The sequence below is a fragment of the Siphateles boraxobius genome, unplaced genomic scaffold (genome assembly GCF_051911475.1).
Source record: "Siphateles boraxobius isolate OS27281-9 unplaced genomic scaffold, OSU_SipBor_1 63, whole genome shotgun sequence".
NCBI classification, from domain to species: domain Eukaryota; kingdom Metazoa; phylum Chordata; class Actinopteri; order Cypriniformes; family Leuciscidae; genus Siphateles; species Siphateles boraxobius.
In genome coordinates this window covers 2,266,883-2,290,676 of record NW_027509190.1, presented here as the reverse complement: position 1 = coordinate 2,290,676, position 23,794 = coordinate 2,266,883, and the positions used below count along the sequence as shown (strand labels likewise).

General features: G+C 42.8%; 3 non-coding genes across 3 annotated transcripts; all 3 read right to left on the bottom strand.

Annotated features, from left to right (window-relative positions):
• Positions 1-3,713: 3,713 nt before the first annotated feature.
• Positions 3,714-3,787, bottom strand: trnam-cau (transfer RNA methionine (anticodon CAU)). Its single transcript has one exon. It is a non-coding gene; the product is annotated as a tRNA-Met (tRNA).
• Positions 3,788-21,795: 18,008 nt separating this feature from the next.
• On the bottom strand, positions 21,796-21,869 carry trnam-cau (transfer RNA methionine (anticodon CAU)). Its single transcript has one exon. It is a non-coding gene; the product is annotated as a tRNA-Met (tRNA).
• A 953-nt stretch (positions 21,870-22,822) lies between these two features.
• Positions 22,823-22,896, bottom strand: trnam-cau (transfer RNA methionine (anticodon CAU)). The gene has a single exon. It is a non-coding gene; the product is annotated as a tRNA-Met (tRNA).
• Between the last annotated feature and the right edge of the window lie 898 nt (positions 22,897-23,794).

Here is a 23,794-nt window from a genome sequence, read left to right as displayed (position 1 = left end):
CCTCCAGCCTGAACAGGATGTCTTGGCTGTACACCACTGAAAGCCACTTATAGCTGGGAATTGCCACAGGTTGGGGAGGCTCTTCAAATGTTGGTGGCATCAGGCAACTTTTGCTGGTAAAAGAAGCACACTCGCTGGTATACCGCGCAACCCTTTTCAGCCACTCTTCACTGTGGTTCTCTTTCAATTGGCCAATCAGTCGGACAGGGCCATTCCCCAGACCACGTTCCCGTAGGAGGCGTATCACCCTGATGTCACAGGCATATCTGTAATAAGAAATAAATTAAATATACATGGATAAGCAACTGACAAAAATCACACAATAATGTAACATACCGGCGGGTAAGAATGACCCTAAACTCAGAACGATGGGCCATGTCCAGCTGCTCAAGTATTTCCCTATTCCAAGACAGGTAGCTGCGGCGGCACTTGGAGCAAATCAGAGTCTCTGTGACCAGGTTGTAAAAGCGGTCAATGTCAAGGACCTGACGCACCCGTCTGTGAAGACCTCCACTAGTCAGAGGGCTTTTACAGGCTTGGTCCGCGCACAGCAGCCTGACTTTCCACAGCCTATACGGCATCCACAGCAGTAAGGGATGGGCAAAAAATCTGGCTGATGTTGGTGCCTGATGGTAAATAAGGGATGGCTGTGGAGGGAAATACCACAACTGGAGATGGTCCTGGAGCTCCAAATTCCCACGAGCACCAACTCTGAACAATCCTGTGGAGACCCGTTGGTGATCCTCCTGGGGCATGGTTTTAGGCCACAGGAGAGGAACTGCAGCAGAGTGCTCAGGCTGGAATGCGCTCTGTAGACAGAAAAGGACAGGTCAAATAAAGACAAAAAAATACTAACCAAACATAGTAACAAGTGCAATGTTTTACCACATTCACTCCTAAACTCTGCCCCTCCACTGGCCGATGCCGTTGTTTTGGAGGCGGTAATGGAGGAGCAAGAAAAAATTATTCTGCACTTGGAGGCTGTGGTGGAGAGATGGTTTGAGGAGGACCACCTGCTAGCACTGGAGCCTCACACACACGGGCAGCTGCATTTGTAGCAGTGGTTGAATGAGTCTAAAAATACAAGGTATAAAAAAATTGTATCATTGGAATTTTTTTTGTAGCAAAGAAATAATAATTATTCATTACTTACATGAGCTTTCCGTCCAACATGTAAATTTGGCTTTGCACCCTCCACATGCTTTCCACCAAATCTGGACTTATTAAACTTTAAAGAGAGAAGTATTAATATGACAACTGTGAACCATTTTAAAACACATGCCATCATATGTACCGAGGAAAGGGTGAGCTTGGGCCTTTTCACCAAACTTGCGGGTGTAGTGTCAGCTGTGGGACGTTCTACTGGAGCAATGGTTGGGAGCTGAAATATGACAAGAATATATAAATAAAATATTTCCGTTATGAATTCTCTCTCACATAAAGCTATAAAATCTACCTACCATTAAGGAGCTACATTGACCACTAGTTGATTGGTCTGCACTGCTTGTGGGTCTAGATGAGGCTGTAGGCTCTTGCTGCTGCATAACAAAAATGTATTAAACAGTGCATATATACAGTATGAAATACAGTATGAAAGACTTAGAAAGATGATGGACAAAATCACCAGTGATTTAAAGAAAGCACAATACTACTGTTCTATTCTATGTTAATAGTATAAACAATAATGTATAAGAACCCCTTTCATGCAAATGACGTGACAAATTTAGATGTGGGTTTTTTATTCAGTTATTAGTGATGTAGTTAGTTTCAACCTTATGACCTTCTTTTACCTACTACGCAATTTCCTCTGCTGTGGAACAGACCTGTTGCCAAACCACCCCAGATAGAAACAACAGAAATTGTCCAAGAATACATTAATGTTAAGAAATACCACATCTTTATATTGTGTGCACACTGCATCAACTGTAGTTAAACTGAAAGAGCCCAAATTAGCCTACCTTATGAGGATGAAATCCACACAAACACATCTGTGGCTGGGAGAAAAGCGTTAGCTATCCTCTCAGCTGAAGAGGGCACTTCTCTATCTGTAAACAAAACAAAAGATGCCACTTATATTTATTTGAACAAGTTCTTGTTTTATGCTCATACTGTACATACTGAAAATATAATATGTGTACTACTCAAAATTAATATATATATATATATATATATATATTCCTTTTGATACTTTTTCTACATACCTTCTGATACAGACTGTACCACTTATTTTGCCTTGGAGCAGGTCGGTTACCTGCATCTGATGGCCAGACACCAGTGGAGGCAAAAGACCTAAAGCGCGAGACCCACTCAGTATCATCCATAGCCTTGTGGCTTTTGGATTGTTGTTTGGACATTTTCTGTTTGAAAATAAGTTTCGTTACTGACAAAAATGTACAATTGCCAAGCTCGATGATAACGTTAGCTATAGCTAACGTAACGTTAGCTAACATTACCTATACAAAAAAAATAAGTTTTGCTTGCTGACTGAAGTTACACAAAGTCAGACAAAATCGAAAAAAACTATTTACATTACAAATTGAGCTTTGACAATTATACCCTATTACTTACAATTACAGCTAACGTTAACTTACCTGATCGTTTTAAGGAGCAATCTTGCTATTCCTAAAATACAGAAAATGTTTATTAACAATAAATACAATAACTATAAATAACATAACGTTACCTGAGCGGAATATAAATTACAGCGGTGAAGCATTTATGCTCAACGTGCGGTGATTGGTGTATGAAAAATGGACATTGCCATTTCATTGGACGGCCAAAAAAGAGAATATTAGCGGAGATTGGATGGAATCTGCTCAAACTCAAAGATGGACAAAAATGGACTATGTGCGGTGATTTGTCTTTGAAAAATGGACCTTGACATTTCATTGGACGGCCAAAAATGGAGTTCGTAACGTAATTGGTTTTGTAAAAGATGGAGCTCGACATTGTATTGGATAGACTTTACAGACGCACGGTTGTCAGGTACCGCCAACGAGGCACTTGCTGTGCGTTCAGGTCGCAGTCTCCCCTGGAGGCGTGGGTTCGAATCCCACTTCTGACAAACCTAACCTTTGGCTGCGGGCTCAAGCTAGAGTCTTTAACCCTCTGGCAAGTTTATCCAGAAATGCAGTAATGTTGACAAAGCACTGCAATTAACCAAACATTAAAGTAACACTGACCTGCAGTACATGACCTTTATAGTAACACTTTAGTGCAATGTATGGGATTCTATGGCACTTGGAATTTCAAGTCATGACATTTCAGAAAAAATGGACATGTTGATTGAATCGGATTCAACTGAATTTCACGAAATAACATGTTGTGATGTTTACCGGAAGAAGATGCAGTAGAATTTCATGGCAAGGATTCTTGGAAATTTCTTGGAATGAAATGTCATGGGTTTGGGGGCATGGGGTGGAGTGTCATGACACAAGATTCAAGGAATGTCATGTAAAACATTACATTAGCATTAACAAGACATGCCATTAGAATGAAAGAATGATATAAGCCTTAACAAAACATTGTAACAACACTGACACATATGACATGAATATGAGAGTAATACTATTACTGCATTTGTTCAACACTAGTCTTAAAAAAACACTGGATTTCAATTACAGTGCATATGAAAGAATGGACAAAGGCATAAAAGGGAATACAGAAAGCAGCTCCTTTATTTACACGGTCCCGTGTATCAAAAAGCACCATTCTGCCCCGTGTGAGGCTCGAACTCACGACCTTCAGATTATGAGACTGACGCGCTGCCTAACTGCGCCAACGAGTCATGTGCTCTGACTCAGGTGAGCGGTGAATCCCTAGATTCTAGATCATCTGCCATTCCGTGTAGGTCCAAAAATGCTGCTCACCACTGGTTGTCATGTCAGGATGGCCGAGCGGTCTAAGGCGCTGCGTTCAAGCTGGGGAACAATAGTCCAACAAAGGTGGGGAAGAAGGGAAGAAAAGGGGGAAGGAAGAAAAAGAGAGGGGGAAGAAGAGAAAGAAAAAATGAAGAAAAGAAAGGCTGAAATTTGATGTTCAAAGATATGCCTTCATTAGCATAGATCTTATGATACATTTTCCGGTTTCTTCGTGTGTGAAAATCACGCATTTATATCACACTGTTTTCTATTGCAGGTGTGCACCAAGACAGGGGTTCGAATCCAGCTAAAGACAACTTTTTGTAATATTTATTATTTGAATAAATAATCATTATTTTTGAATGCATACTGTTCCCGTTTTAATAAAATATACATATTTAATTTGTTTGTTGTGTTTTTTGATATTCTATCATGAAAAATAATGTTATTTGCATTATTATGCAATGAACCAAGATGCAAATCATTAATTAGTAACTTATATGCTGTAAAATGTTTCACAAGAATAACAAAATGTACAAATTATATTTTTACATACAAATGTTATGTTGTTGCAGTGTACTGATAAAATATTGTTATAATAAAGTAAAAGTAAATAAGCTCAATTTTTTAATGCATACTGTTCCAGTGTTTATAAAATATACATATGTAATTTGTTTGTTGTTTTTTGATATTCTTTCATTAAAAAAAAATGTTATTTGCATTATTATGCAACGAACAAAGATGCAACCCATTAAATAGTAACTAATATGAAGAATGTCTGTCACAAGAATAACAAAATGGACAAATTATCTTTTTAAATACAAATGTTATATTGGTGCAGTGTACTGATGAAATATTGTGTTATATGAAAGTAAAAGTAAATAAGCAAATTCTTTTTGAATGCATACTGTTCCAGTGTTAATAAAATATACATATGTAATTTGTGTGTTGTGTTTCTTTGGTATTCTTTCATAAAAATATATAATTGCCAATGGAACAGTGTTATTATTTAGTAGTTGTTGTATTATTATTGATCTGATTAACTATTTTTTTAGGTTACATTCAAACAAGACACTTGCAAATCTGTTATTTGTAATGAACAAAGATGCAACCCATTAAATAGTAACTAATATGCTGAAAATGTCAATCACAAGAATAACAAAATGTATAAATTATATTTTTTATATACAAAAGTTATATTGTTGCAGTGTTCTGATGAACTAGTGTTATATGAAAGTCAAAGTCAAAAAGAAATCACTTGCCAATTTGTTTTTATTTTCCAGTCATGCCAACAGAACAGTAATGAATATTAAAATGTTAAATACTGGTAACATGTTTTAAAAATAAATAAATAAAATGAAGAGTTAAATAGGTTTTCAAAAACAAGAAATAAAAAGTTAAAATGTTAAATAACGTTAAAAAAACAGTTAAATAATATTCAACACAAGTATTAACTATTTAAACAACTGTTCACACTATATACATGATGCTATATACATGAAAATATATACATTATTTGGAAATGGTTCTCCGCATTTCCTCTAACCACACCTCTTTTGAAACAGTCTCAGTCTGTGGGCAGTACACCCTGCCCCTGTACTGGTCATGTCCTGTTGCACTTGTTTTAAATTGCCCACATTTTTTGCAAGTGTTGGCCTCTACGATTCTCCTGTAGGGTCTCTTGGGCATGGCGTCTGGATTGGCAGCTGGTGAAGCGGGTAAGCAGGTGCCGTGTACAGCTGTTGGCTGTAACAGTGGCTGTACCATTTGCATCCCCTGGGCCATTGGGATGCCCTGGATCATTTGCACTCCCTGGAAGATTGGCACACCCTGGCACATTGGCACAGCCTGGAACATTGGCACACCCTGGAAACCTGGTGCTGATGGTATAAGTATATTTGGTACCATCTGCAGTGATGCTCCAGATGCAGATGGTGTCAGCAACGTCTGACTCTGCGCTGGTGCCTTGGGTCTGAGAGGGGGTCGCCCAACAGAAGTCTGCCTCTGCTTTGCCTGACCAGCTGTGCTCTCTGGTAGCTTGTACTGGTGCTGCTCCCCTGGTTGTTCTGGCTCAGTCCGTAGACGTTTGGCTACCTGGAGAGGCTCATGAGCTACAGGGAGGTGCTGAGGCAACTGAATGCCCTGAAGCAGCACAGACAGCTCCTGCTTTTTCTGTCTTTTGTTATACCACTGAATCAGGGTGTTCTGGTTAACCTCCACCAGCTGCATGGATGTTCCTCCCATCACCAAGCTGTTGCCCAGTACAAGCTGCCTTATCCTGCGATAGTCTTGCAGGATCAGAGACCATCTTGACAGGGCTCCCTTGCCTTTTCTTTTGGGGCTTGGGTGGACAGTGCAAAGTCTGATGAAGATGGTCTCCACCAGACGGCAACAGTCAGGCCACTGAGCAGATGCGCTGCTTGCACCCAGCACACATCTGGTGGTGCTCTCTACACCAGGGTGAGTGGGCTTCTTCGGGACCTTGAAGCGTCCACACAGCAGTCTCTTTCGGCATCGACTGTCATACACCACCCGTTCCTTGTCCCGGTCATCCAGGTTCTGCCAAAGAGCAATTATGGTGTTGGCTTCCTGGTTGGTCAGGCTGAGGGCTGTGTGGTCCCGGAGATCCACCAGATATTCTGCAAGCTGGTCCACATCTTGATAACCCGGGATATTTTGGTAGTCAACAGCCTATTAAAAAACTCAAACATGCAATACAATTATTACATCACATCTGTCTAATGCATAATTCCATAACTGATTGTGTTATTTTCCTGTTTATCACCGTAAAGCACTGTATAGTACAAAGCAGAGAGCGCCATTCTTGACATTTTACAAAGCACCAAATAAATAAAGATGACTTGACTTGATGTGTATTTGCAGCTTACAAATGAGTTTAGGCTGTACTTTTAAATGTAAAATATGTGGAAAGTCTGGATTTAAAGCACTGGATGTTAATTCATCATAATTATTCTAGTTAATTTGAAAGACATACAAAGGAGTAGTATTTACCGTCTCTTCTTCATCAACATCCTGACCAGCATCCTCTGGCTCTGAGGGGAGAGTTGAAACAGATGTTTCAGAGGGAACAGGTGTGACAGCAGTCCCTGAGGGTCCAGGTGATGAAGGAGACTGTGTGAGGACAAGTTTGGGGTCAGGGACCAGTGAAGGGGATGTGGAGCCCAGTACAGGTGTGACACTGCTGGTGACCAGGGTGGAAGAACCCAGTGTCAGTGTGGAAGAGGGTGGTGACAGAACAGCCTCCGGATCTGCTATTGTGTGATCCTCGCTGATGTCACAGAAGCCCTCATCTCGCTCCTCCACACTGAGGTCCTCAATGAGCTCTGCTGTCTGCTCAGAGTCAGGATTCATGTCCTGCAGTGCCTGACCAGTCTGCTGGAACAGATACTGCACTCCAATGAGCTCACCTGAAATAAAAACAATAAACAAACGGAAATTAAATAGAACGTTGTGTATCATATTTGATACATTAGGCTTTTGTAGTAGCTCATATAGTGTGAGAATATAGAGCTCATCGTCAAGGAGAAAAAAAACAAAACAGTTTTATTTAGAGGCCCAACACGTTTAATTATGTGGGCAAAACATGAAATGAAATGCAATACAATGATGATTGAGAGAAAAGTCTGATGATCATTTTGATATTTACATGTAACATGATTTTCTAATCAAGTGAACCCAAGCGGCTTCAGTCTAGTAACTAGTCATTAAATATTAGTAACAATATAAAAGTTATTCTTACAATTACTTTATAAAATCAGTAAAGGTTTCACAATGAAAAGAAACGTGAAGCACGAGCTGAAGGTGGACACTTTTACAATTATACTAAAAGACTATAATCAATCAGACGACAGAGGGCATGTTTCCTAAAAAGTTTTGATCATGTTGATCATTTAGAGTCCTTTAGAAACTTGCATATAAATTATGATACAATCGACTCTATAGGGTTAAATCTGACATATAGATGGAGGTTACACAGAAATTGCAAGTTGATAAAATAAAAAATATATACAATAATTCTCACCGGTGTAACAAGCAGGGGGACAAAACGTGGGGACCACTTTCCTGCCAAACAGCTTTTCATAATTGCCGTTTACACAGTGAACAAGTTCTCCTGTGTAGCTGCGCAAAGCTGATGGCTCCGATGACAGGGAAGCAGCCTCCCGGTCCTGGTTCCACCGGTGTAGACCCTCCAGCAGATAAATCTGAAAGTTCAGACTGTTTGCACTGGTCCCTGTAAATAGACACAACAGTGTTTAGGAGGTGTTAAAGGAACACACAAAAACACTTAATGCTCTTTCTTTACACATGCACAGTGTGTGTGACAAAGACAATACCTGGGATGAAACGGTTCAGGTGTAAATGAAAGGACTCGAGAGAAGTGGAGCCTCTGGCACATCTGTAGGTCTTTAGAAGCACACCTCCCTTGTTTAGGCTCCCTGTCTCTGTATAGAGCACAACACCAGGGGGGTCTTGAATGCATTTCACATGCTTCTTCTGGACATTCCAGATGTGCTCCATCCTTTTTCGGTCCAGGAGAGGAACACCCAGGGAGTCTTTGCCCTTGCTGCTCAGGAGCTCTGTAAGCAGCCGCTCAAGGAGAAGGATGGTAGTCTCCTCTCCACAGGTCCTCCTCCGGCAATGGAGTGCCAGCTCATTCCTGGTAAGATGCTTGTTGACATCTTCATCTGTCAGCGCAGGCCAACCCTGGGATATCAACAGCTCTCTCTTTGCTTTGCGAAGCATAGAAACATCAGCCGCATCCCACTCAAAAATGCACGCTGACAGCCGTGACATGAAGATGGGATACAGCTGATGGGCATCAGTTGTACACCCCATGGCAATCCTGCGCATAAAATGCCAGATGTCCAAGCGAATCATGAGATCAGGCCACCCTCTGAATCTGGTTTTCAGCTTGGTCTCACCCACATCAGTGCAGCAGCCACAGTCCACGTACAAAACAGCAGGTGGATCCACACTAGCCTGCTGGTACCTTTTCACCAGACCATCGACCATCATGTCCAGTCCTGCTCCTTCCTGTGCTGTCAGCACACTCATGAGAACCTGACCAAACTCATTGCCAACAGAGGTAAGCCAGAGTCCCGTTCCCCTTGCCGTCCCAGCCAGCTTCTTAGTGATCTGCAGTAGATGACAGGAAGCATGCAATGCAATTAAACATCACACCATGTAGAATATGATACTCATGCTCTGATAATGATATAACAGTAAACACCATAAATTAACAAAAATCCCCTGCTAACCTTTTTAGTGGAATCCATCTTCAAGACTGAACCATACGTAGATGTTATCCTTGCATGGATTTCATCCAGCCTTGTCAGGATGTCTTGGCTGTACACGGTGAGCAGCCACTTGCAGCTTGGGACCACTGTAGGCTCTGGAGGTTCCTGGAATTGTATTTGCAACACCCCGGGTCGTTTGAGGAAGTCCACACATTGGGTGGTGTACCGGGCCATACGCTGGAGCCACTCCACACTGTGGTTCTCACGCAGCTGTTTGATGACCCGCGTGGGACTGTTGCCTAGGCCACGCTCACGCAGGAGCCGAATGACTCTCATATCACAGGCATACCTTAGGAAAAGCAAAATCCACACATTCATATATTTTACATAATTGATTTGTAAAGTATTTGCAAACATATGTGATGATGGGCTATCAACTGGATGTGGAATTAAAGTGCCCTTACTTCCGCGTGAGGATGACCCGAAATTCAGAGCGATGGCCCAGATCCAGCTGTTGCAGGACAGTCTGACTCCAGGACACATGCGAGGCTTTACACTTGGTACAGATGAGGGTTTCTGTGACCATGTTGTACATCCTATCGATGTCCAGAACCTGCCGTGCCCTTTTGTGCAGACCGCCTCCAATCAGCTGATGCTGCCCGCAGGCAGAATTGGGACAGAGAGCCTTGATCTTCCACAGCTTGTACGGCATCCACAGCAACAGAGCATGACAAAAAAATCTGTCTGGAGCTGGAGCCTGGTTGTAAATAAGTGCTGGCTGTGGTGGGTAATACCAGAGCTGTAGGTTGTCTCGAAGCTCTGGTTTTCCCTTGGGCCCCATTTTAAAAAGCCTGCTGGCAATCCACCTGTGATCCTCTGGTGGCAAAGTGTCCGACCACAAACGATGCAGTCGAACTGCAGATGCATCTTGCAGTAATGCCCCCGAAGGAGTAGTCTGTGAAGGAAAAAGACAAAACATTTAGTCAAGCAGGTCATTTATTTAATTACCGCTTTATCTATCCAAGACTACCCTCATATAAAATAGAAAATATTGGATGTCAAATACGTACTTAAGGTTATAGAATAAAATGTATACATTTGTTCCAATAGTTTTCAGAATTGTGTCAGCTGCTAGCACTAATTTGTGTGACTCTACTGAGTTGTGACAGTTAATATGCAAATTCAATTATTTTGGACCAATAAAATTTGAAATTACTTACCGAGACAACATGCAATGAAATATAATATATGTTGCATATATAACAAGAGAAAGAAACAGTCATAACTGTCCAATAATTTTAACTAATCCTAGATGGAATTATACAATACTGTTTAAAGGTCTATGTTCAGTAAGATTCTTTTTGTTTTTGAAATATGATTAAAATACAGTCAAAAACAGTAATAGTGGGAAATAATATTGCAATTTAGGATCGCCGCTTATTTGAATCTGTTTTCAAAAGTATTTTGTCATGATCCTGGTTCCCTTCTCGTGTTTTATTGGTCTCTGTCTCCCTCTTCTGGTCATTCTCTGTATCTGTTCCCTTTTGCTCGCTCTCACTCTTCATTCACTTATCTTCCCCAGCTGTTTCTCATCTTCTCATTATCGCACCTGTTCTCTATCATTTCATTAGCTTCTCTCTATTTCTAGTCTCTTGTGTTCCACTCTAGTTTGTCGGATTATTGTTGACCGTCACGTTTGTTACCGCTATTGATCTCCTGTTATTTGTTATGTCCTGTCTAGTCCAGTTGTCAGTTATCCACCTGCTACTTTACCAGATCAGCGGTTACCTGTGTTGAGTCCAGAAGAGGTGTGAGGGATCTGCGCTTCTCCAGTCCACGAGACCTGCTGCGAGCGCTTCTCTGTTTCTTCACGAACATTTTGAGACATTTCTGTTGATCGGCCGTTTCGGCTCTGCCTTGTTTTTTCATTAAAGACTGTTAACCTGCTTTTCGTCTCCTGAAGTTTCCTCACGCAGCAGTCTTCGTGACAGAATAATCCGACCACCATGAATCCAGCTGATGGGCAACCCATTCAGAACGTGCTTGAGATCCAGGGAGCCATGCTGGGGAGACACGAAGAGGAACTCGCCGCCGCTCGCCAGGCTGTTGAGACGCTGGCTTCCCAGATGTCTGATTTGTCTGGGCAGTTTCATCTTCTTCGAACAGATCCGGTCCGGTCCTCTGATTCCTCCGCTTCCGAGCCACGTGTGAATAATCCCCCCTGCTATGCGGGTGAGCCTACCGAGTGCATGTCTTTTCTAACCCAATGTGAAGTTGTGTTTTCGCTTCAGCCACACACTTATTCTGAACAACGGACTCGCATAGCCTACATCATCTCACTTCTCAAGGGACGGGCTCGTGAGTGGGGAACAGCGGTCTGGAATTCCGAAGCCATCTGCCTCGACAGTTATTCCCTTTTTAAGGACGAGATGTTACGAGTGTTCGACCGTTCGGTGGGGGGACCGGAGGCTTCTCGTCAGTTATCCACTCTGCGTCAGGGAAGACGCTCTGTCGCCGACTTCTCGGTGGAATTCCGCACGCTCTCTACCTCTTGTGGCTGGAACGAGCCCGCGCTGGTAGCGCGCTTTGTCGAAGGGTTAAACGCCGAGATCAGGGATGAGGTTCTGGCTCGTGAGATACCATCTTTCCTCAACCCCCTCATTGATTTGGCTCTACGTGTGGAGGAACGTTTTGAGTTGCGTCGACGAGCACGTCCAGCGGCCCCGCCTTCTCTCTCATCGTCTATCGGCTTCCCTGCTACTGCACCTGCGGCGGACCAGGAACCCATGCAGCTGGGTGGAATCCGGATCTCTGCTTCAGAACGCTAGCGTCGAATTATGAACCGTCTGTGTCTTTATTGCGCCGCTAACAACCATTTCGTCACCTCCTGTCCTTTAAAAGACAAAGCTCCCCAGTAAAGCGAGGGTTACTGGTGAGCGCATCTTCTCTAAGCCCTCCGCCGCCTTCTCGGACTATTTTTTCTGTTCATCTCCGCTGGTCCGACTCTTCTATAGATTGTCAGGCTCTTATTGACTCTGGTTCCGAGGGCAATTTTGTGGACGAGGCCTGGGCTCTTAGGCATGGCGTTCCCCTCATTGATCTTCAGGAGCCCACCACTATTTACACCTTGGATAGACGGGTTCTCGCCAGGGTTCACCATTCTACTGCCCCCTTGAGTCTCACCGTGTCCGGTAACCACCGCGAGACCATTTCTTTTCTGGTGTTTCATTCCCCTAATATACCTGTGGTGCTGGGTCATCCGTGGCTGGTAGAACATAACCCCCAGATTAACTGGTCCAAGAACACAATCTTGTCATGGAATCTCTCGTGTCATGCTAAGTGTTTGGTGTCTGCTGTGTTTCCTGTGTCTTCTGTCTCTGTTTTTCAGGAGGAGCCAGGTGATTTGTCAGGAGTTCCCGAGGAGTATCGCGATTTGCGAGCGGTTTTCAGTCGATCCCGGGCGGCATCCCTTCCACCTCATCGCCCGTATGACTGCAGCATTGAGCTTCTTCCTGGAACTACTCCTCCTCGGGGAAGGCTTTATTCTCTCTCTGTCCCGGAGCGTCAGGCGTTAGAGAAGTATCTCTCTGAATCCTTAGACGCTGGCACCATAGTTTCCTCTTCCTCTCCGGCTGGTGCAGGGTTCTTTTTTGTGAAGAAGAAGGACGGCTCGTTACGTCCCTGCATCGATTACAGAGGTTTGAATGACATAACTGTCAAGAACCGCTACCCCTTGCCACTTATGTCATCAGCCTTTGAAATCTTGCAGGGAGCTAACTTCTTCACAAAACTGGATCTTCGCAACGCGTATCACCTAGTCCGCATCAAGGAGGGTGATGAATGGAAGACCGCTTTTAATACCCCGCTGGGCCACTTTGAGTACCGGGTTTTACCGTTCGGCCTGGTCAACGCTCCTGCTGTATTTCAAGCTTTGGTCAATGACGTTCTGCGAGACATGCTAAACGTTTTTGTCTTCGTCTACCTTGATGACATTTTGATTTTCTCTCCGTCTTTACAGGTTCATGTGCAGCATGTACGTCGAGTCCTCCAACGACTTTTAGAGAACAAATTGTTCGTCAAAGCCGAGAAATGCACGTTTCATGCTCAGTCTGTTACATTTCTCGGCTCCGTCATCTCGGCACAGAGCATCAGTATGGACCCAGCTAAAGTTCGCGCGGTCACCGATTGGCCAACACCCGACTCTCGTATTGCGCTCCAACGTTTTTTAGGGTTCGCTAACTTTTACCGTAAGTTTATAAAGAACTTTAGTCAGGTGGCCGCTCCGCTAACCACTTTAACTTCTGTCAAGTCTCGTTTTGTCTGGAGTAACGCGGCTCAGACCGCCTTTGATCATCTTAAGACATTGTTTACGACCGCGCCGGTTCTCGTCACCCCTGACACTTCTAAGCCTTTCATTGTCGAGGTTGATGCCTCAGAGGTAGGAGTAGGAGCCATCCTCTCGCAGCAGTCTTCTGCTGACGAGAGGATCCATCCTTGCGCTTTCTTTTCGCATCGTCTCTCTCCGTCTGAACGAAACTATGACGTGGGTAATCGCGAACTTCTCGCCGTCCGTTTAGCCCTGGGAGAATGGCGCCACTGGCTAGAGGGGTCTTCCTTTCCGTTCGTGGTCTGGACAGACCACCGAAATCTTGAGTACATCCGATCCGCTAAGAGACTCAACGCTCGTCAGGCTCGTTGGTCTCTATTCTTTGCTCGTTTCGATTTCTCCCTCTCCTACCGCCCTGGTTCTAAGAATTTAAAGCCTGACGCGCTGTCTCGTCAATTCTCCTCCCCCGAGTCGTCACCCATTGAGTCTATCCTTCCTCAGGAACGAGTGGTAGGGGCTGTTACTTGGGGAATAGAACGAACCGTCAAGCGCGCGCTTTCTCACGCAATAACTCCACGTGGCTGCCCTAAGGGTTCATTATTTGTTCCCCCCTCCGCTCGTCGTGCCGTTCTTCAGTGGGGCCACCCCTCCAAGCTTTTCGCCCATCCTGGGGTTAGGGGTACTATTGCGTCTGTGTCTCAGAAATTTTGGTGGCCCACTCGGGAACGTGATATCCGTCGTTTCATTGCGGCATGTCCTGTCTGTGCTCAGACTAAGGTTAGTAATAGACCTCCCGCTGGTCTCCTTAGACCGTTGCCTGTTCCGTCACGTCCGTGGGCTCAGATTGGCCTTGATTTTATTACAGGACTTCCTCCTTTGGGTGGAAAGACTGTAATTCTTACTGTCGTCGATCGATTTTCGGAAGCGGCTCGCTTTGTCCCTCTTCCAAAGCTTCCCTCCGCCAAGGAGACCGCCCAAATTGTTGTCGATCACATTTTTAAGATCCACAGTCTCCCTGAGAATATCGTATCCGATAGAGGGCCACAGTTCGCTTCCCTGTTTTGGAAAGAGTTCTGTCGCCTCATCGGAGCCACGGTCAGCCTTTCCTCGGGTTTTCACCCCCAGACCAATGGACAAGCTGAACGCGCTAATCAGACCATTGGCCGAATTCTGCGTAGCCTCGTGTACCGCAACCCTGCCTCCTGGTCTGAGCAACTTCCATGGGCAGAGTACGCGTTCAATTCCGCTCCCTCGTCCGCCACCGGCCTGTCTCCTTTTCAGAGCTGTTTAGGGTACCAACCCTCTCTCTTTCCTTCCTCGAGTCCGGAATCTAATGTTCCATCTGTAAATACGTTTATCCAACGCTGCAAACGAACCTGGAGGACGGTGAGATCCGCTCTTTTAAGGTCTCGCTCCATCACCCGTCGGTCTGCTAACAGACGTCGTATCAAGAGTCCCCGTTATGTCATTGGTCAAAGAGTGTGGCTTTCCACCGCCAATCTCCCTCTCCAGTATCCGTCTCGTAAACTGGCTCCCAAATTTATTGGGCCCTATCGCATAATTCCAGTCCTTAGCCCTGTCTCTGTGAGGCTCAGATTGCCATCCAATCTCCGCCGTGTTCACCCCGTGTTTCATGTCTCTTCTCTCAAGCCCGTTGTTCGCCCACCCCCCCGCCCTGTTAACCCTCCGGTTCGTGTCGAGGGCTCCCCAGTCTACCGGGTCCGTAAGATCCTTGATGTCAGTCCTCGTGGTCGTGGCCATCAGTTTTTGGTCGACTGGGAGGGTTATGGTATTGAGGAGAGAAGCTGGATTCCCGCCCGGGATGTCCTGGACCGCTCGCTCATCGACGATTTCTTTCGCTCTCGTCAGTCTTCCTCTTTGAGTGCGCCAGGGGGCGCACTTTGAGGAGGGGGAACTGTCATGATCCTGGTTCCCTTCTCGTGTTTTATTGGTCTCTGTCTCCCTCTTCTGGTCATTCTCTGTATCTGTTCCCTTTTGTTCGCTCTCACTCTTCATTCACTTATCTTCCCCAGCTGTTTCTCATCTTCTCATTATCGCACCTGTTCTCTATCATTTCATTAGCTTCTCTCTATTTCTAGTCTCTTGTGTTCCACTCTAGTTTGTCGGATTATTGTTGACCGTCACGTTTGTTACCGCTATTGATCTCCTGTTATTTGTTATGTCCTGTCTAGTCCAGTTGTCAGTTATCCACCTGCTACTTTACCAGATCAGCGGTTACCTGTGTTGAGTCCAGAAGAGGTGTGAGGGATCTGCGCTTCTCCAGTCCACGAGACCTGCTGCGAGCGCTTCTCTGTTTCTTCACGAACATTTTGAGACATTTCTGTTGATCGGCCGTTTCGGCTCTGCCTTGTTTTTTCATTAAAGACTGTTAACCTGCTTTTCGTCTCCTGAAGTTTCCTCACGCAGCAGTCTTCGTGACATATTTACAGTTTTTTTCAATCGCTAAAAAAAGCTCTTACCCATACTTCAGATACTTTTTCCTAAACTCTTAACACAGACTCACACCAACAAAACACAATTGGCCACATGGATAATTTTCTTCTCAAGAACACATTTTGTTACAGATTTTTATGATTGTTTACACACTAAAATAAAAATTTCCACGCAATTTGCAAAATTCTACTCCAATGAGCAAAACCCCTCCACAGATTTGCACAACATTACACACAATGTCTGCTTTACCCTTTTAGCAAAACATTACACACAGTGATTTGTAAAACTCTACACACATTTTCACACCTTAGACACAGATAAGGATTGTGAGGTTACTTCCTTGTCATTACAAAGCCCCGGATTGCCATTGACCACACTAATGAATGAATTGGATATGCACATACATCAGGCGTGGAAGCACACATGTGCTAATTTGAAAACGCATCACTCAGGAGTGCTATAAAAGGCAGCAGGTGAGTTCACCTGTCTTCAACAAAAATGGAAGGAGCTAGAAGAAGAAGAAGAAGAAGAGTGAGAATAAGAGGGGGGGCTCAAAGAGGAGATGAAGGAGGTAGAGGAAGAGGAGAAGGAGGTAGAGGAAGAGGAGAAGGAGGTAGATGAAGAGGAGAAGGAGGTAGAGGAAGAGGAGAAGGAGGTAGAGGAAGAGGAGAAGGAGGTAGAGGAAGAGGAGAAGGAGGTAGAGGAAGAGGAGAAGGAGGTAGAGGAAGAGATGAAGGAGGTAGATGAAGAGGAGAAGGAGGTAGAGGAAGAGGAGAAGGAGGTAGAGGAAGAGGAGAAGGAGGTAGAGGAAGAGGTGAAGGAGGTAGATGAAGAGGAGAAGGAGGTAGAGGAAGAGGAGAAGGAGGTAGAGGAAGAGGAGAAGGAGGTAGAGGAAGAGGTGAAGGGGTAGATGAAGAGGAGAAGGAGGTAGAGGAAGAGGAGAAGGAGGTAGAGGAAGAGGAGAAGAAGGTAGAGGAAGAGGTGAAGGAGGTAGATGAAGAGGAGAAGGAGGTAGAGGTTTTCAAAATTGCGTGTAAACAATTGAAAAAAACTGTAAATATATACTAACTCTTCATTTCAAAATAGAACACATCTTTCTCTGCACACACTAACTTTACCAAAACACTGGAAATCTGACTCAGAATGAAATTATTCTGTCAAAGAATAACACTTGTTTTCACTTCACAAGGTACATGCAGTCAATCAAAGTACTAGGGTTTCAAAATACTGGCTATTGTATTACAAAAACTTCATAGACTTTTGTGTTTCAGTTTTACAGGTATTTGCATACAAAACATGCAATCCACCATTTTTACACTAAATGTATTGGTTGGGAACTGTATGTCCACATGTACAGTATTCCAGTAAAAAGCAAATCAGTTTTTTTTCCCTTTACTGTTTACCAGCCTCTCTTAGCGAAAGACCGTGGTTGATTACATGGTCAATGAGAGTGGCACGAATTTCATCACTGACTACTGTTCTTGCAGCCTTTGGAAGTCCTTAGGCCTGCTCTTCTCCCTGGCCCTGCTCCTCTCACTGCACCTCTCATCTCTCACTGCACCTCTCACTGCACATCTCACTGCACCTCTCACTGCACCTCTCACTGCACCTCTCACTGCACATCTCACTGCACATCTCACTGCACATCTCACTGCACCTCTCACTGCACATCTCACTGCACCTCTCACTGCACCTCTCACTGCACATCTCACTGCACCTCTCACTGCACCTCTCACTGCACATCTCACTGCATCTCTCACTGCACATCTCACTGCATCTCTCACTGCATCTGTCACTGCATCTGTCCCTGCACATCTCACTGCATCTCTCACTGCATCTGTCACTGCACATCTCACTGCATCTCTCACTGCACCTCTCACTGGGCCTGCTCTTCTCCCTGGGCCCCTTGCTCTTACTCTTCCTCGTCCAGACATTACAGTGTTTGTCTTTTTCTGTTTCCAAAAACATCACTCCTCAAAGTCCTCCTTTTAATGTAAAAGTGTCAATGTAACAGAAAAAAATAACCCCTGCCACTGAGTCTAAGCCAGACTGGAATCAGCTATGTTTGGCCCAATTTACCCAACATAAATCAGGTGTGTGTCAATTATTCAATTGTTTGTTTATTATCAGCTGAGATATATTGTTTTTGAACTGATATCATTGAAGAAGCCGAGGTTTTTATAGTGTATCTAAGGTTTGGAATATTGTTTTTGCTATTGTGGGGTGGTGTGTGTTAACATTTGTAAATACTACAAAAACAATCCATAATTTTGTTGGGAGGTATAGCTTGTCTGTTAAGAAAATGTAAGCATTGTGGAAATGTGTTCACTGACTGCATATTGTGTGAAAACTGTATATTAATGCTCTTAATTCATTATGATAAAATGTCCTGCATACAAAATATATTTCTAAAAAGTGCACAGATGTGGAATGTGTCTTAAAATGCAATGTGGATTATGCCAGTACTTACAGAGACAGTGGTGCTTGGTGTAGGGGCACTGGACACTGCTGCGCTGGGTTGGTCAACAGCCTGAGATGTTTCCTGGAATACAAAATATGTTTCTAAAAAGTGCACAGATGTGGAATGTGTCTTAGAATGCAATGTGGATTATGCCAGTACTTACAGAGACAGTGGTGCTTGGTGTAGGGGCACTGGACACTGCTGCGCTGGGTTGGTCAACAGCCTGAGATGTTTCCTGGAATACAAAATATGTTTCTAAAAAGTGCACAGATGTGGAATTTGTCTTAGAATGCAATGTGGATTATGCCAGTACTTACAGAGACAGTGGTGCTTGGTGTAGGGGCACTGGACACTGCTGCGCTGGGTTGGTCAACAGCCTGAGATGGTCTCCTAGCCACACTCAGATTTGGCTTTGCAGCAGCAATGTGGGACCCACCAAATCTTGGTTTGGTAAACTAAAAAAGGGCAAAACAATTTCAATGAAAAGACAAATTGAATTGTAACAGCACATTGGCCAAAAATATAATAAAATGTAAAATGAGAAAATATCTATTGATCCTATCATTCATTATATAACTAAAGGACCTGCTTTCTTTCTATAACTTATTTTTTTGTCTGTGTATTACCACACTCTACTACTTATACAGATTGAAATAAGCACAGTTAGAATAGAAAAATGTGTGGGAAGGTATTGCTAGAATGTGAGTATATAGTAATTTAACAAGTACCTTTTAAAAATGACTTAAAATCAAAAATAGTTTGCACATAGTTTGTAAGAGAAAGCGTTTATTAACAGTAATGAAGGTTACCCTTGAAATGGCAACAAAGCAGATTCATGATGACTTAATTAATAATACGTGTATAATTAATTGTGCATAAGTGGAATGTTACCTGAGAAATACAGAATGAAAGACGTAGCTTCAGTAGCCAGTTGGAAAAATCAAGAGAGATGCCATGAAGGACGCGAGTGTCCTTTAACCCATAATGGCAAAGCCCAATTAGAGAGGAAGAGGAGAATGCAAGAGCAGAGCCCAGAGAAGAAAGAGAGATCACATAGGTTACATTGTTCTTTCACCATTTTACTTGATCTAAACCAACCTGAGACAGTGAAACTGACCAATAAGCAGACTACAGCCGCCCCTGTACAAGGTGTCACAGCTGGCAGGTAGGTGTAAAAACATACCAGCCATTTCCACTGAACTTAAACCTTTATACTAAACGTATATTAAAACTGCAATTATATATATATAAAAAAAATGTTATTACCTTTGACAAACTTGGTATAATTTTAGAAGTAGGCTGGGGTGGGAGCTGACGCTGACTCTGCGCCATGACCTCCTGTGCTGGTCCAGTAGCGGCAGACTGTTGTTCAACAACCCTTGGTGCTTGTCCAATAGAGGCTGTGGCCTGCTTAAGACAACCACAAAAATACATAGGCTACAATAATTGTTGAACGAGAAGAATTTGTTCAGTAAATTATACATATATAAAAAAAATACAAGTTACATCTTTACATTGTTACCTTTTGAGTGTGAAAACCACATATGCACTTTGGGACCGCTCCGAGCAAGGTTGTCTGGCCGCGAGACTGCATCGGACATCTTTCAATCTGTAAACATTATCACACATATAACATAGAATACATGCATTTCGAACTTATCAGTATGAATGCCACATTAATTTATTGTAGTCTGTCATTTATTTTTATTCATGTTCTTTGAAGGGGAGATACAAACTGTAAAATTAGAGATAAAGAGTGAGTAAAGTTTGTATCCTCCTTTAAAAGAACAAGAGAGGAACATTTCACACCTTCAAAAAAACATCCATTCACTCAACATCCCCACCCCCACTGCCTCAAATCTCTGAATCTCCCAGTGCAAAAAAAGGTTGTTTTTTTACATAAATAAACATAAATCTCAAATACCTGCAACATTATCTACATACATATCTATAAATAATGATGACATTGAATTAAATGATTAGGATTACAATTATTACATCATGCAAAGGTGACAAAAGCACACTCACCCTTTGGTACACGTCATGCCACTTTTTCTGTCGAGGAGCTGGCCTGTTACCCTCATTTGATGGCCAAACTCCTGTGCTGGCAAACTTTTTTAGCCTTGCAATCCAGTCAGTATCTGACATGGCTTTATGGGATTTTTTGCCAGACATTTTTTTGTTGGGGGGCTAACGGTTAGGTTATATCGTTTTGAACAAAACTACTATAATACAAATTATTTCTTTAAAAAAAGCACACACGATATTTACAATTATAATATATACAATTATATACAAATATAAAATTACATTGTCCGAAAATACAGTTAAAGTTACCGAAAAATAAGTTTCGCAGTCCTCCGTTAAAATGATGATGCCTGACCTCCGTGACAGTGATGCTCGACGTCTGAACTTTTTGACCTCTGACACGCCCCTCAGGATATGTCATTACTTCGTACACCTTCGGCTCAGTTCGGCAACTTGATTGACACTAGGCTAGCTTCCTGACTCCTCCTCCTAGCGGTGCTAAGCGTAAACGTGCCATCGACATTTCCTTGTACTCTGATTGGTCAAATGTCGAAAATGATAAGGAAAAAGTCAAGAATGGCGCTCTCTGATTGGCTGCAAATGTTATAGCGCGTCGACGTGATTGGCTGTGGCGTTCAACATTGTTCAACATTATCCCCATTTTGACAGACTATCCTTCGGCAGCTGGCGTTCAGGTCGCAGTCTCCCCTGGAGGCGTGGGTTCGAATCCCACTTCTTACAAACCTAACCTTTGGCTGCGGGCTCAAGCTAGGTTCTTTAACCCTCTGGCAAGTTTATCCAGAAATGCAGTAATGTTGACAAAGCACTGCAATTCAGTTCATGCTAGAATTAACCAAACATTAAAGTAACACTGACCTGCAGTACATGACCTTTATAGTAACACTTTAGTGCAATGTATGGGATTCTATGGCACTTGGAATTTCAAGTCATGACATTTCAGAAAAAATTGACATGTTGATTGAATCGGATTCAACTGAATTTCACGAAATGACATGTTGTGATGTTTACCGGAAGAAGATGCAGTAGAATTTCATGGCAAGGATTCTTGGAAATTTCTTGGAATGAAATGTCATGGGTTTGGGGGCATGGGGTGGAGTGTCATGACACAAGATTCAAGGAATGTCATGTAAAACATTACATTAGCATTAACAAGACATGCCATTAGAATGAAAGAATGATATAAGCCTTAACAAAACATTGTAACAACATTGACACATATGACATGAATATGAGAGTAATACTATTACTGCATTTGTTCAACATTAGTCTTAAAAAAACACTGGATTTCAATTACAGTGCATATGAAGAAATGGACAAAGACATAAAAGGGAATACAGAAAGCAGCTCCTTTATTTACACGGTTCCGTGTATCAAAAAGAACCATTCTGCCCCTTGTGAGGCTCGAACTCACGACCTTCAGATTATGAGACTGACGCGCTGCCTAACTGCGCCAACGAGGCATGTGCTCTGACTCTGGTGAGCGGTGAAGCCCTAGATTCTATTTCATCTGCCATTCCGTGTAGGTGCAAAAATGCTGCTGTCCACTGGCCGTCATGTCAGGATGGCCGAGCGGTCTAAGGCGCTGCGTTCAGGTCGCAGTCTCCCCTGGAGGCGTGGGTTCGAAATCCACTTCTGAAAAACCTAACCTTTGGCTGCGGGCTCAAGCTAGAGTCTTTAACCCTCTGGCAAGTTTATCCAGAAATGCAGTAATGTTGACAAAGCACTGCAATTCAGTTCATGCTATAATTAACCAAACATTAAAGTAACACTGACCTGCAGTACATGACCTTTATAGTAACACTTTAGTGCAATGTATGGGATTCTATGGCACTTGGAATTTCAAGTCATGACATTTCAGAAAAAATGGACATGTTGATTGAATCGGATTCAACTGAATTTCACGAAATGACATGTGTTTGTTTACCAGAAGAAGATGCAGTAGAATTTCATGGCAAGGATTCTTGGAAATTTCTTGGAATGAAATGTCATGGGTTTGGGGGCATGGGGTGGAGTGTCATGACACAAGATTCAAGGAATGCAGTAGATGCAGTAGAATTTCATGGCAAGGATTCTTGGAAATTTCTTGGAATGAAATGTCATGGGTTTGGGGGCATGGGGTGGAGTGTCATGACACAAGATTCAAGGAATGTCATGTAAAACATTACATTAGCATTAACAAGACATGCCATTAGAATGAAAGAATGATATAAGCCTTAACAAAACATTGTAACAACACTGACACATATGACATGAATATGAGAGTAATACTATTACTGCATTTGTTCGACATTAGTCTTAAAAAAACACTGGATTTCAATTACAGTGCATATGAAGAAATGGACAAAGGCATAAAAGGGAATACAGAAAGCAGCTCCTTTATTTACACGGTTCCGTGTATCAAAAAGCACCATTCTGCCCCGTGTGAGGCTCGAACTCACGACCTTCAGATTATGAGACTGACGCGCTGCCTAACTGTGCCAACGAGGCATGTGCTCCGACTCGGGTGAGCGGTGAAGCCCTAGATTCTAGATCATCTGCCATTCCGTGTAGGTGGAAGTGGCCAGCTGACCACTGGCCGTCATGTCAGGATGGCCGAGCGGTCTAAGGCGCTGCGTTCAAGCTGGGGAACAATAGTCCAACAAAGGTGGGGAAGAAGGGAAGAAAAGGGGAAGGAAGAAAAAGAGAGGGGGAAGAAGAGAAAGAAAAAACGAAGAAAAGAAAGGCTGAAATTTGATGTTCAAAGATATGCCTTCATTAGCATAGATCTTATGATACATTTTCCGGTTTCTTCGTGTGTGAAAATCACGCATTTATATCACACTGTTTTCTATTGCAGGTGTGCACCAAGACCGGGGTTCGAATCCAGCTAAAGACAACTTTTTGTAATATTTATTATTTGAATAAATAATCATTATTTTTGATTGCATACTGTTCCCGTTTTAATAAAATATACATATTTAATTTGTTTGTTGTGTTTTTTGATATTCTATCATGAAAAATAATGTTATTTGCATTATTATGCAATGAACAAAGATGCAAATCATTAATTAGTAACTTATATGCTGTAAAATGTTTCACAAGAATAACAAAATGTACAAATTATATTTTTTATATACAAATGTTATATTGTTGCAGTGTACTGATAAAATATTGTTATAATAAAGTAAAAGTAAATAAGCTAAATTTTTTAATGCATACTGTTCCAGTGTTTATAAAATATACATATGTAATTTGTTTGTTGTTTTTTGATATTCTTTCATTAAAAAAAAATGTTATTTGCATTATTATGCAACGAACTAAGATGCAACCCATTAAATAGTAACTAATATGAAGAATGTCTGTCACAAGAATAACAAAATGGACAAATTATCTTTTTAAATACAAA